Below are 12,639 nucleotides of genomic sequence, written 5' to 3' on the forward strand. Positions count from 1 at the left end.
AGACCAACACAGCTTCTTTCGTGGCCGGTCCACCCGGCCTGGGACCCTGGGAGAAGTTCCAGGGTCAGCCCTCCCCGCAAAGAGCTCCCTCTCTAGAGGGTGGGACCGGAGGGGTGGGCTGCAGGCAGCCTGTGTGTGTGCGGAGAGCGGACTCGGGGCAGCGGGGAGGTCTCAGCCCGAGGGAGAGGCTGCGCGGGGAAGCCTTCCCTACCAGCCCATAAACTTGGATGAGCCTAGCGTTAGGAGTTGCTGAGAGGATTGTGTGGACTGGAGGTGGGAGAATACAAGTAGCCTGGGGCAGCAACAGTTAGTGAATCACTGGCTACACTGGCCTTCAAGGTAGTACAAGGAAAAAAAAAAGGGAAGTGAAGCCAGCTGTGGCTGAATGTAGCGGTCTTGAAGGCCAAATGGAGCAGTTTGGTTTCTTCTGGAAGCAGAGGACAAACTAGAGTTTTGAGGAGGCTACAATCAGACCTGTATTGTTAAATATTCATCACATATTTATCGACCACCTACGGGGTTAAGTGCTGGTGGCACATCAATGAACAAGGCAGATGCCGTCCCTGTATGAGGTTTACTGCCTAGCCCAATCACTTTGCTCTGGCGTCCAGTGAGATGAGGGTACTGGGGGGGAGACCAGGTGAGAGAGCACCCTGACCTGAGAAGGTTTGGAAACTGACGGGATTGGAGAAGCAGACACTGGAGATTTCCCCAAGACAGCTGGACCCTCTCTGTACACTTAGCTGTGTGTCTGGCTCCTGTGTGTCTGGCGCTCTCCCCTCCCTCCTCCACACACTCACCAACTAGACTGAACTATTGGGGGTGAGGACTAGGTTTCTGCGAAATGAAATCTGTATCTCCAGCAGCTCCTGAAACAGTGCTAATAACTGCATACAGGATTGTATGATGTACACGTGGAATTCAGAGGAGGTGGTGGTTTGGAAGAAACAATGTATTCGTCGGTGGTGGGATCTAGCTATGTGGAAGTTTAGTCTTAGAGTTAAGAGGTCAGAGCCAAAGTACAGCTATGATCGAGCCCATTAGTACCTACGCTTGAAAGGAAATGGCAAAAGAATTCAACTATTCAAAAGGCTCAAACTTCTTAGCATGGTACACGAAGGGCTACCTGATCTGGCCCTCAGCCTCCCATTCTACCAGTGCTATTCTCCTGGGCCACGTCCTATGCTTCAACTGTTCCCCAAGGATATCAGCGTCTTTCATATCCCCCCACCCCTCCAAGCCTTGTCTCCTAAGTCAATACAAGGTACCAGCCACTCTCCCAGGCAATAAATCAGTCCCTGCCTTCGCTTCCACAATCTCCCTGCAATGCAATTATCTGCATGCCCCCTCACTATGTTTTAGTTGTCTCTGTACCTCTAGCATCTGGCCTAATGTCAGACTCATTTGACCCTCCACAATGTTTGTGGAATATTAGAGTGAATGAGAAATGTGAGAAGTGGAAGAGAGGTCAAGGGACCCAGAGTCAAGTGGGGAAAACATTAAGAATTCAAAAGACTTTCTACTTCCCTTGGGGTGGCACTACCTGTTGAGTCAATAAATATTTACTGTGTTAGGTATACTTCAGTGGCTTTGGGGGTCACACCTAACGCCAAAGGCCTGAATTTAAATCTTCCAGTTAGTACCTATATGACTTAATGTAAGTGGCTGAACCTCCATAAAATGTGAACAACAGTACCTGTCTCACAGGATTGTTGTGAAGATTAAAGGAGATGACCCATGTAAAGTGCTCAGCACTGCTTCTATCTTGACATATCATAGACAAGGGGGGAAGCAAGAAGGTATATACTTGTATGTAGATTCATAAGCGTTCATTTAACAAACATTTCCTAAATGCTTACTGTGTGCAAAGCACTGTTCAGAGAGCACTATTGAGAGGTTTTGGACTAAGTGTCCATCTAGAGATGAACAAAGTAGACTATTATAAATGATGAAACAGTTCCAGAGGTCCGTTAGAGATAGAGGACTTCAACTATCCATTACTCACCTGGACCACATGGGTAAATGACCACAGCAATCCCTCAGTAAATGCCCACTGACTACATGAATGAACATGCCCAAAGACTCACTTCCTTCAGTTCCTGTCCTAGTCCTAGGAGAAAGCGTCTTCAAATATCTGATATAGACCACCTACCCAGGTCCTACCAAATGGTATCTCCATGGCCCTGGGGTTACTGCAAAATACTCACAGTCTAGACGAGAAGACAGACATCTAAATTAACAATTACAGAAGCGTGTGGTGAGTATTCCCACAGAGATAAACCCAGAGAGTTAAGAGAGCACCGAGGGGGGCACCTTACCCCAAGGTGGGGATTAGTTCTTGAAGGCTTCAAAGAAATGACACCAAAGCTGAGCATTAAAGGACGCTTTCTAGAAGGCAGGGAAATGTATTCCAGGCAGAGGGAAGCATGTGTGTGAAGGCATAGAAGCAGGAGATGTGGCAGGTTTGGGGAGCTCTGGGTAGTTTGGTGTGGCTCCAGCCCAAAGGTGGTATAGCTAAGGGGGAAATGTCAGCAAGAGTCAGTTACGAAGAGCCCTGTATGCCTCGCTTGGTAAGAAGTTTGGATTTAGTTGTTTATCTTTTTCAGCCCTGGCTACACACTAGAATCACCTGGGAAGTTTTAAAAGTATCAGCCTGGCTCTCACCTCCAGATTGATTCTAAGGGTTGTTTTTAATGGGAAAGGGCTTGAGCATGTTTATGTGCTGTGTGGAACACAATGAGATCCAGCACACACGGAGGGGTTAGTCTTTGGCTCAAGAGAACACCTCACAGGCTGAAATATACAGAAAAGAAGGATAGGGCTTCCCTGGTGGCGCAGTGGTTGAGAGTCCGCCTGCTGATGCAGGGGACACGGGTTCGTGCCCCGGTCTGGGAGGATCCCACATGCCACGGAACGGCTAGGCCCGTGAGCCATGGCCGCCGAGTCTGCGTGTCCGGGGCCTGTGCTCCGCAACGCGAGAGGCCACAGCAGTGAGAGGCCCGCGTACCGCAAAAAAGAAAAAAAAAAAAAGAAGAAGGATAACTTTGTCAGTGGACTGGGAGAAAATGGGACCATTTGGGACCTGCAGAGAAGCTAGGATGAAGGCCTTGGAGGTATGAGGGTCCACAGAAGAGTACCTACACCAGGGGCAGGCTGATGAACTGGAGAAGCTGAAGGGGTCCAGGAACTGTCTTGATAAGGATAAAGGCCAGGTGTGCATGTGGGTAGGGAAGAATAGGCAGTCCAACAGCTGAAACTCCCCCTGAAATACCTGGCACCTTCCTAACAGGAAGTGACGTGACAATTTCCCCTTGGCCCCATCGTCTCTGACTCACATCTCACTCACGGCTCTCTGAGGGGCCTTTCTCCATCCTCTTTCCCCAGAAGATAAACTACTGATTTACCGTCTCCAAGGTTCAGCCTGAAAACCACCATCTGTATGAATGCTAACAACTCTCTTTCCCCGATTATGCAGCTTTACATGTTTCTGCAGAAAAACTAAAGGTAAATGGGATCACAGAAGCAGGAAAAAATGGGAAAAGGTATGCCTGTATGTGCATGAGTGGGTGAGGGAGGGAGCAGGTGAAGCCGTGGAGGGAACAGGGCATGGGAGACACAGGGGAACTGGCTGAGAACAAGAGGCACTGAGGGTCGAGACTGAGAGACAGCAGGAGTGGCAGGTAGAAAGGGAAGCAGCCTCCCAGGGCCTGTGTCAAGCTTCTCCCTTCCCCATCCTGTAAAGGGCAAAGGGCGCTTTCTACACAGTACCCACACAGGGGAGCTGAGCAGAGGGCTGAGTCCGTGAGGACAGTGGAGTGAAGACGAGGGTGAAGGGCTCATCAGTTAATCATTCTGCATGTCCCTGGGCCTTAGCTCACTAGTGTCCTCTGCCTAAGGCTGGGACCTTGGCTGAAGGAAAGACATCTGGCCAGCAGAAGATAGAGACTGCATGCAAACAGTCATCACACCATCTGAAATTTGGGGATTGCCTGGACCCTTGAGAGGTCAGGGGCAAGGTCTGATCCATCGTAGGTAGCCAATGCCAACGCATTATGGGTATCGTTCAGTGTTCACTGAACTGAAGCAAAGAAACTCAGCTTGGGGGAGAGGGCTGTGATAGAATGTGCAGGAAGAGCTCTGGAGAGAGAAAAGGGGAGGCATTTGGTGAGGGGACAATCCAGGGGAGGTTATCAAGATGGAAGAAAGAGAGTTAGCAAGATCTGGAAGATGTGGGAGAAGGGCCAAAAGGGGAAAAGAGGAAACACAGCTTACTCTTCAATACTTTGGCAAGTGTAGGGCCAGCTGCTTTCCATATGCTCTTATGGTTCAGTCCTGTAAGGTAAGTACTATTATCAGTGCTTAACAGATGGAAAAAAAAACCAAAATCAGAAAGGGTGAAGGATTTTCTCAAGGTCACACAGCAAGTGAGGTGGAAGCAACATAGATGTTCCAAGCTGAGGAAAAAGTGTGGACAAAGGGATGGATGGAGGGAAGCACAGGACGGGAGTAGAGAATTGCAATTGATTCTGTTTGGCTAAAGGATATGGTGAGTGAAAGGCCTTCATTTGCTAGGTTAAAAAGGAGGTTGGCCCCAAATCATGAAGTGTTTTAAATGAAAGACTGAGGAGTTTTATTTGTACTGGGATGTCCCTGAGATTTTTAAGGGGTTGGTATGATCCCCATTGTTATTGATAAAGAAAAACCTGGTGAGTGAGATTATCAAGAGGAAAGCAGAGGAAGGGAGAGCAGGTGGGAGACCAGCTTAGAGGCACAGGTGTGACACAGTGAGGGCCTAACCTAGAGCAACGGAGTGAGAAGGAAGAAGAGGGGATAGAGCAGAGAGAGGACCCAGAACTGGCAGCAAGCTTGGCATGCTGGATAATGCAGGTGGAGCAGGATGGAGGAAGTGAATGCAGTTTGGGACATCCGGAGTTTGAGGAAGGGTGGCACATTCCTCAGGCAATCTGAAACACAGTACTTAAGCTTAGGAGAAAGGATGGGGTTCGGGGGGAAAAATATCTGCGGATTGTCTGTAGAGATGAAACCACACAAAGTGGACCGTAGTAGCTCTAGGTCTGGTCGTATACAGATACTGTCCCATCCCCCTGCTTTCATTTCCTTTAGGGAATTCCTGTCCCACTCCACTGGCCCTTTAATCATGGTGTTCTCTCCACTTCCCCCAATGCTCCTAATGGCACAGAATCCAAGCAGCAACAATCAGAGTTCTTTCATGGGATGAGCTACATGCGGTAGAGTGGAGAAACGCAGAGACAGAGAGCCTAGATGTCACTGGAGCCCCTGACCCACCTGGAGCTGGTCACCCTTCAACTCCACATCCGCATAACCCAAATCCAGTTGGGTCTCTCTCTCTCTCTCTCTCTCTCTCTCTCTTTTTTCAGTTAAGCTAGTTTAATTGTAATATGTTGCAATCAAATATACCATGTGATAAAAACGAGATTGCTCAGGAGAGAGTAGGAGAAGAATATTATTAGCATTTCAGTGCTAACTATATGCCTGGAGGCCCTTGTGTGCTCTTCTAAGAAGCTTGGACTTTATCCTGCAGAAAATTAAGAGCTACTTAAAGGTTTAAATTGAATTTTAAATATGCTCGGTGGAAGGTACCTTTCTGAGGTCGGTGCTATAATCCCATTTTACAGAGGTAGAGATTGAGGTTCTTGGAAGTGAAGTAACTGGCCTAAGGTCACACAATGGATAAGTGTCCAGGTCAGGTATAATTTAAGAATGGTCAAGTGTACAGGGGAGAAGGTGGTAAAGACTTTACAGAAGTAGGTGCCACTGGGAGGATGAATTGTTCACTAGGTGAACAGGGGTTTGGAGCAGAAAAAAGAGAGGGCAGACATACCAAGGAGAGGGCAGAGCATGTGTAAGGTATGGAGGTGTGAGACAGCACCTGACCTGCAGGTGTTGCCGACAGCTTAGAGTACAGTGGCAAGAACCAGGAAGTTGCCATGGCAAAACAAGGCCTGAAGCACTGGTGGTGAGTGTGAGGAAGAGGCAAGCATGGAGCTCTGGTTTGTGGTACCCAGTGAATCACACAGCCACCCGTGAAGACCTGAGCCCGGATTGAGTAAGCACAGACAGAGGAGAGAACATATCCCAGCTGCACAGAGAGACCTCTGAGTGGTGAAGGGCCTCCTTTAGAGATGGGATGTAGGCAGACTGTGGAACTGAGTCTTCGGCTGGTTTGGACAGGGAACAGACACAGTTTAGAAGGGAGGAAAAGGAACATTGCCAGCGAGGGAGCTTGTCATCTGATCTCAAATCAAAATCACACAATTTAAGAGATCAAACTGGGCTTTAATAGAAGAGTGTAGGTGACAACTAAGTGCGAGAAAGTTCACACAACTAGATTTGAAAATGACTTATCACATCAGGCAAACCAATATAAAAATGCTCCAGTGCCCGTTCTGCACATCGTGGGGGATGAAACGTGCCCAGAGGGTCTCTCCTGACACGTGAGCATAGCTGTATGCACAGACGAGCTGCAGAGGGAGGAAGAGTTACCTCCTCATAGAGGGACTGGTCAATCATTGATTTAAGCAACAACTACTGACAGCAGACTTCTAGACACTACCCTGAAGACAGTTAATATTTACTGAGCTTCTACTAGTGTCAGGCACACTATTCTAAGCACTTTGTATGTATTCATGTATTTAAACTTCACAGCATCCCCCAAAATAAGGAAACTGAGGCACAGAGAGGTAAATCAACTTGCTTAAGGCCACGCAGCTAGTCGGTGGCACGGCTAGAATTTGAACCAAGGCAGTCTGGCACTAGAAACTGCTCTTTTAACCAAAATGCTACATTATACTCTCCCTCCAAAGTCAACCTTATAATAATAATAATAGCAGCAACTACCACTTAACGTGTTTATGATGGTCCAGATGCCATAGTATGCCAGGCATGCACATTTCTTGCCAAAGATCATATGGCTCCCAGACAGAAGAACTGGATTCAAACCTTGGCAGTTCAGGGTGCTTGAACTTGGGGGACAATAAAGAGCAGCAGGAGCTAGAATAAGTTTGTACAAGTACAAATGTGGAGCGGAAAATAGGAGGTCATTGACCTTACCTGGTGGAAGCGGCACTGGGTTGTAGACAGACTGGGTTGATGGAAAGCTTCACAAAGGAGTGACTCGTGAGCTGAATTTTGAAAGATAAGATTGAGTATTCATCACAGAACGATGGGGCAAAATGTTCCATGCAGAGGGAACAGTGGGACTAAAGGAATGGAGTCTGTTACATTCAGGAAACTTCAAGCAGTTTGAAGTGGGTGTCAGGACAATACAGAAAATAAGTCAGAAGTCAGGGGCTAGATCACACAGAATCCTACTTGCCTTTCCAGGAAATCTGAGCTGTTTTTCAAACTTCCACTGAAGTAAATGTGAAAAAAAAAAAAAAAAGGAAGAAGAAAGAAATATCCCCAGAGAATCTAATGGCTAATTATGAAGCCCTTCAGACTAGTAGGAATTCTTTGAAGTCTATTTTCTTTTACTGCATGCATGATAATTCTGCATTCTGCTTAAATTATTTACCCTCGAGTAAAATGGGCATTCTAGGATGATTTTTTTTAAACATTTACTTATTTATTTATTTAGGCTGCTCCGGGTCTTAGCTGCGGCACGCGGGATCTTCATTGCAGCATGCAGACTTCTTAGTTGTGGCATGCGGACTCTTAGTTGTGGCATGCATGTGGGATCTAGCTCCCTGACCAGGGATCGAACCCGGGCCCCCTGCATTGGGAGTGTGAAGTCTTACCCACTGGACTACCAGGGAAGTCCCTCTAGGATGATTTTTATCCTGCAACTTTCAGTATGCCTAGCACATTGCCCCTACCAACCTGCCAGGTATGTGGACCCCAGTTTGAGAAACATGGGAAGGAAACTATCAAAAGGATTTTAATCAAGGGAGTAATGTGATCAGACCTGCAGTTTAGATAGATGTATCTGGCAGCCACATGGAAGATGAGTTGGAGTGGGCAAGACTGGATACAGGGAGTCTGAACAATACTTTTAGGGTGAGAGGCCCAGGGCCTAAACTGCAGGGCAGGATCCTGGGGAGACAGAATTGACAGGATTTAGTATCTGATTGAGTTGGGGGGAGGTTTTAGGATGGCTTCCATAGACCTGGCTTAGGTCACACTTAGGATATTAGAAAAGAAACAGGTCTAAAGGGAAAGATGATTGGATTTGGACATTCAGAACCTGAGGTACTTGTGGATCATATGAGCAGAGATACCCAATAGGCATCTGCAAGTCAGCAAAGAGGTCTGGGCTGAAAATAAAACCTGTTTGAGTTATGTACGTAAAGGTGGTGGTCACAAAGAGAGCAGGTAGAATAAGAAAAGAGGGTTAAGGACAGAGTACTGGAGAATAACAACATTCAAGAAGCAGGCAGAGGGCTTTCCTGGTGGCGCAGTGGCTGAGAGTCCACCTGCTGATGCAGGGGACACGGGTTCGTGCCCTGGTCCGGGAAGATCCCACATGCCGTGGAGCGGCTGGGCCCGTGAGCCATGGCCGCTGAGCCTGCGCGTCCGGAGCCTGTGCTCTGCAACGGGAGAGGCCACAACAGTGAGAGGCCCGCGTACCGCAAAAAAAAAAAAAAAAAAAAAAGAAGCAGGCAGAGGGGGACTTCCCTGGTGGTGCAGTGGTTAAGACCCTGTGCTCCCAATGCAGGGGGGCCTGGGTTCCATCCCTGGTCAGGGAACGAGATCCCACACACATGCCGCAACTAAGAGTCTGCATGCCACAACTAAGGAGCCCGCCTGCCGCAACTAAGACCCAGCTCAACCGAATAAATAAATAAATGCTTTTTTAAAAAATAAAATATAAGCAGGCAGAGGGGCAAAAGGCCAAAAGCTGCAGAGAAGGAATGGCCAGAGAGGTGGGAGCCGGTGAAGGGCAAGAGGTGAAAAGTTAATGGCCAGCACTGTTAAACACCATGGAGATAAGTAAGAAATATAAGGACTGATAAAAGTCTGGATTTAGCCATCAGGTCAGCAGTGATCTGAGACAGGGTAGTTCCCGAGGAAGGGTGGAAGTGGGGCTAAAGAGCGAATGGGAGGTGTGCAGGAAAATGGTAGGCTCTGTATTTCACGAGCGTGGCTGTGAGTCCGTGAGTGGGGACACGGGCTCAAGAAGGACTAACATGGAAGGATACTAACCAGGGCCATGAAAATGGGTGCAGCCCAGAGAAATTAGTACAAAAAAAGAAATAAGGATGCTCTACATTTGGGGTGTGGGCCAGAGAAGAAGAAGAATCAAAATGACCATAAACTAGGGAAATTCGGGTGAGGGCCAGGGAAGGCAGTGGAATGGCCGAGGGAAAGCGGGAAGGGGAGCAGCCTAGGGCTCCTTGGATTTGATTTAGTAGGGAAGGTTATCATGACATGGAAAAGTATAACTTACTGCTTTCATGGGGGAGTCTCTCTGGTACATATATCTTGCCCAGGGGAGAGAGGGGGATACCTGAGTGGGAAGGTGACTTCTGGCATTCAACGCATTTATCTCTGTGGTGACTTACTACCTCTTTGATGAATTGTCACTAAAGAACTAGTGAAAGCTAGAAAGCAGTTTTAGGGAAGTGATCTAGAGAGATGTGGGTTTTTTTGTTTTTGTTTTTGTTTTTGCGGTACGCGGGCCTCTCACTGTTGTGGCCTCTCCCGTTGCGGAGCACAGGCTCCGGACGCGCAGGCTCAGTGGCCATGGCTCACGGGCCCAACCGCTCCGCGGCATGTGGGATCTTCCTGGACCAGGGCACGAACCCGTGTCCCCTGCATCGGCAGGCGGACTCTCAACCACTGCGCCACCAGGGAAGCCCCAGGGATGTGGGTATTTTAAACTGCAGGTGACAGGGAACTTTAGGAACAGTTTGGAGGGGTTCAAGGGATTGGCGGGCTGATCTAGGAAAAACCTAGCCTATGATAACATAGTCATGCAATGAGGAATATGAAAAATGCCAGGGATAAACAGGCTGGAGAATCATTGCCAGAGACTTTAAAGCTAGGAAGGATCACTGGGAGCACCTAGGTGAGAAAACCGAGGCCTATAGGGAAGTCAGGGGCCTTGTCCATGATGTACTTGGGGAAGTTGCCATGTCCAAGTGGTAGGCGACATCTTGAGAATGTGTGAACTCATCAAGAGATGACAACAGGGCTTCCCTGGTGGCGCAGTGGTTGAGAGTCCGCCTGCCGATGCAGGGGACACGGGTTTGTGCCCCGGTCCGGGAAGATCCCACATGCCGCGGAGCGGCTGGGCCCGTGAGCCATGGTTGCTAAGCCTGCGCGTCCAGAGCCTGTGCTCTGCAAGGGGAGAGGCCACAACAGTGAGAGGCCCGCGTACCGCAAAAAAAAAAAAAAAAAAAAAAAAAAAAAAGATGACAACCGAGATCCAGGACCTGCCTCAGAGACGCACAGGAGCTCAAGAACAAAAGAGAGATAAGTTAAAGGGAAGAAGAGAGGAAGTTTGTCCTGTGGGACAAAACACATGTTGAAGCAATGGATGCTATGGCCCTGTCTGATGGATTGGAGTTCACCTTCTGTTCCAGTTAGAAAGCCCCATCTGCAGGGTGGCAAACCCCTTCCAAGTGTTAGCCCCTGTGTGTTCAAAGCTGACAGGCCAGAGCCACATCGAGCCTCCATAGGTTGGCACAGTAAACCCTCCAGACTGAACCAGAGAGGGACCACAGCCCCCAACCCTACTCCTGGCCCACTGCTAAACTTCAATAGGCTAGCCCTCCAAATCTGGAACAGATGGAAGAAAATGTACATCCCTTGGTAGTTTCTCTGAACCGTAATCGGGAGTTGACCTAGGGTGGGCATTTGGAAGGACCTAGGCATTTGGAAGGATTCCGCCTCCGTCCTGCCTGGTGCTGGGATCAGCTCACACGGCTCCTGTGTCCACAGGGCACAGAGAATACATTGTCCATAAGGAGGATTATTCTGTACAAGCAGCTCAGACAAAGGGAGAGGTTGTTCCCAGCTGCCTGGGGGAGGTGAGAAGGGGGTGGGAAAGGGACCAGCCTTGCACTGGGGCATTCCTGCAGAGCTCAGCTTCTTCCCTTCAACAACATGACAGGAGGTGGGCGCTACACCCGCTGCAGCTCGGTCCTAATGGCAGGACTGATAACGGAGTTAGAAGGAGCACTTAGCTAGAACAACCTATCTATCTTGGCGGTTTCCCAAGAAAATGCAAGGTGAAGTTAGGTAACCTAGCTAGGTAGGGCAATAGACACCAGGAGGGGAAGAGAACAGGGTGACTGGGGCAGTCAGCAAAAGGGACATTCAACAATGACTGAGTCCCAGCCTCAGGGCAGAGCTGGAGAGGGAGTGGTCCTAGCAATGGGTGTCCTGCAAATGCTGATGTAGTAAGCTTCCGCCTTCAGCAGGATGACCTCTGTGCTACAGAAGATAGAAGTTTCACAGCTGCTGCTTCTTTCTCCAGCCCAGACACACACCTGGGAGACGATGGCCTAATCTCATTCTCCCGGGGCCCCAAGAGTAGGAGAAAACACAGGCCCCAGGCCAAACAGAGCCATCAGAAACTGAGCAACACTACCAGAGTGGAGCAAGAGGGCCACCTTTTGCAAATCTGAAATCTGAGCAAGGGAGCAGGTCAATGTCCTCTTCTTGAAAGGAAACTCTGTATTCCCTCCTTTGGGAATGAGTGTGTTAGGGATGGGAGATACTCTCCATTGAGGCATTTATTTACTGGGCTGTTTGGGCCCCAAAGTTGGTAATGCTACATAGGTTTGTGCACTCCAGAGGATCTGGGGTTGAGGGGTTGGGAATGAGAGCACGTGCTCCCGGAGTGAATATAAAGACATGAGTGCCTGCAGAGTAATGACTATTGGTTTAAGGGCACAAGATGTAGGTGGGGTCCTGCATATGTCCCTGTTGGCGCAGGAGGACATTTCCACTCTGGCAGGACAAGGAATCCATTTCAGATGGTACTTTGGGAATGACGTCGATATTAGCCTGGGACAACAAAGAAACTTGGGGTGGTTTCAATAGGTCCAAAAACTTTTCAAGAAACTTTCAATAGGAAGGAATCTTTTGGCAGAATAAAGGACAGCAGTCACCAAATATGCTCCAGGGGTTTTAGAGAAGCACACCTTGAACTCTATCCAATATGTCAGTTAGCTCTGACATTTCCAGTGCGAAGGGAAGAGAAGATAAGGAACATCTGAGTGGGCTGACAGACCAGTAAGGGAGCACTGTTGAAGTGGGGGACAGGTCCGACATTGCCTCAGAGCTGATGGCAGGACTTTCTGTGCTCTTGTGTACTATCACCAGTGAGCTGTGTGAATACCATTTCTTGTCTTAATGGAACAGGAATGGATGTGACATCTGCAACCACTTTTCCAGCCCTTTGCTGCCACAGCCTGGCAGAATTCTGCCTGGCACTGAACAAATGCCCAAGTACTAATGTGTGACAGAAGAGAACAGAAAAAAGGCAGCTGGAAGGTGTGAGAAGGGCCTCCTATTACCTCTCAGGACATTTAGATCAAAGCTAATCAAAGATAAGAAAACTTTTTATTGGAAAACAAGTTAGAATTGCCTTGCAGCAACCTTGAAAGTCTCTGACATGTAGTCTCCAATCCCTACATAGCTGTCTCAATT

This window comes from Hyperoodon ampullatus, assembly GCF_949752795.1.
Source record: "Hyperoodon ampullatus genome assembly, chromosome: 2".
Classification (NCBI taxonomy): Eukaryota; Metazoa; Chordata; class Mammalia; order Artiodactyla; family Ziphiidae; genus Hyperoodon; species Hyperoodon ampullatus.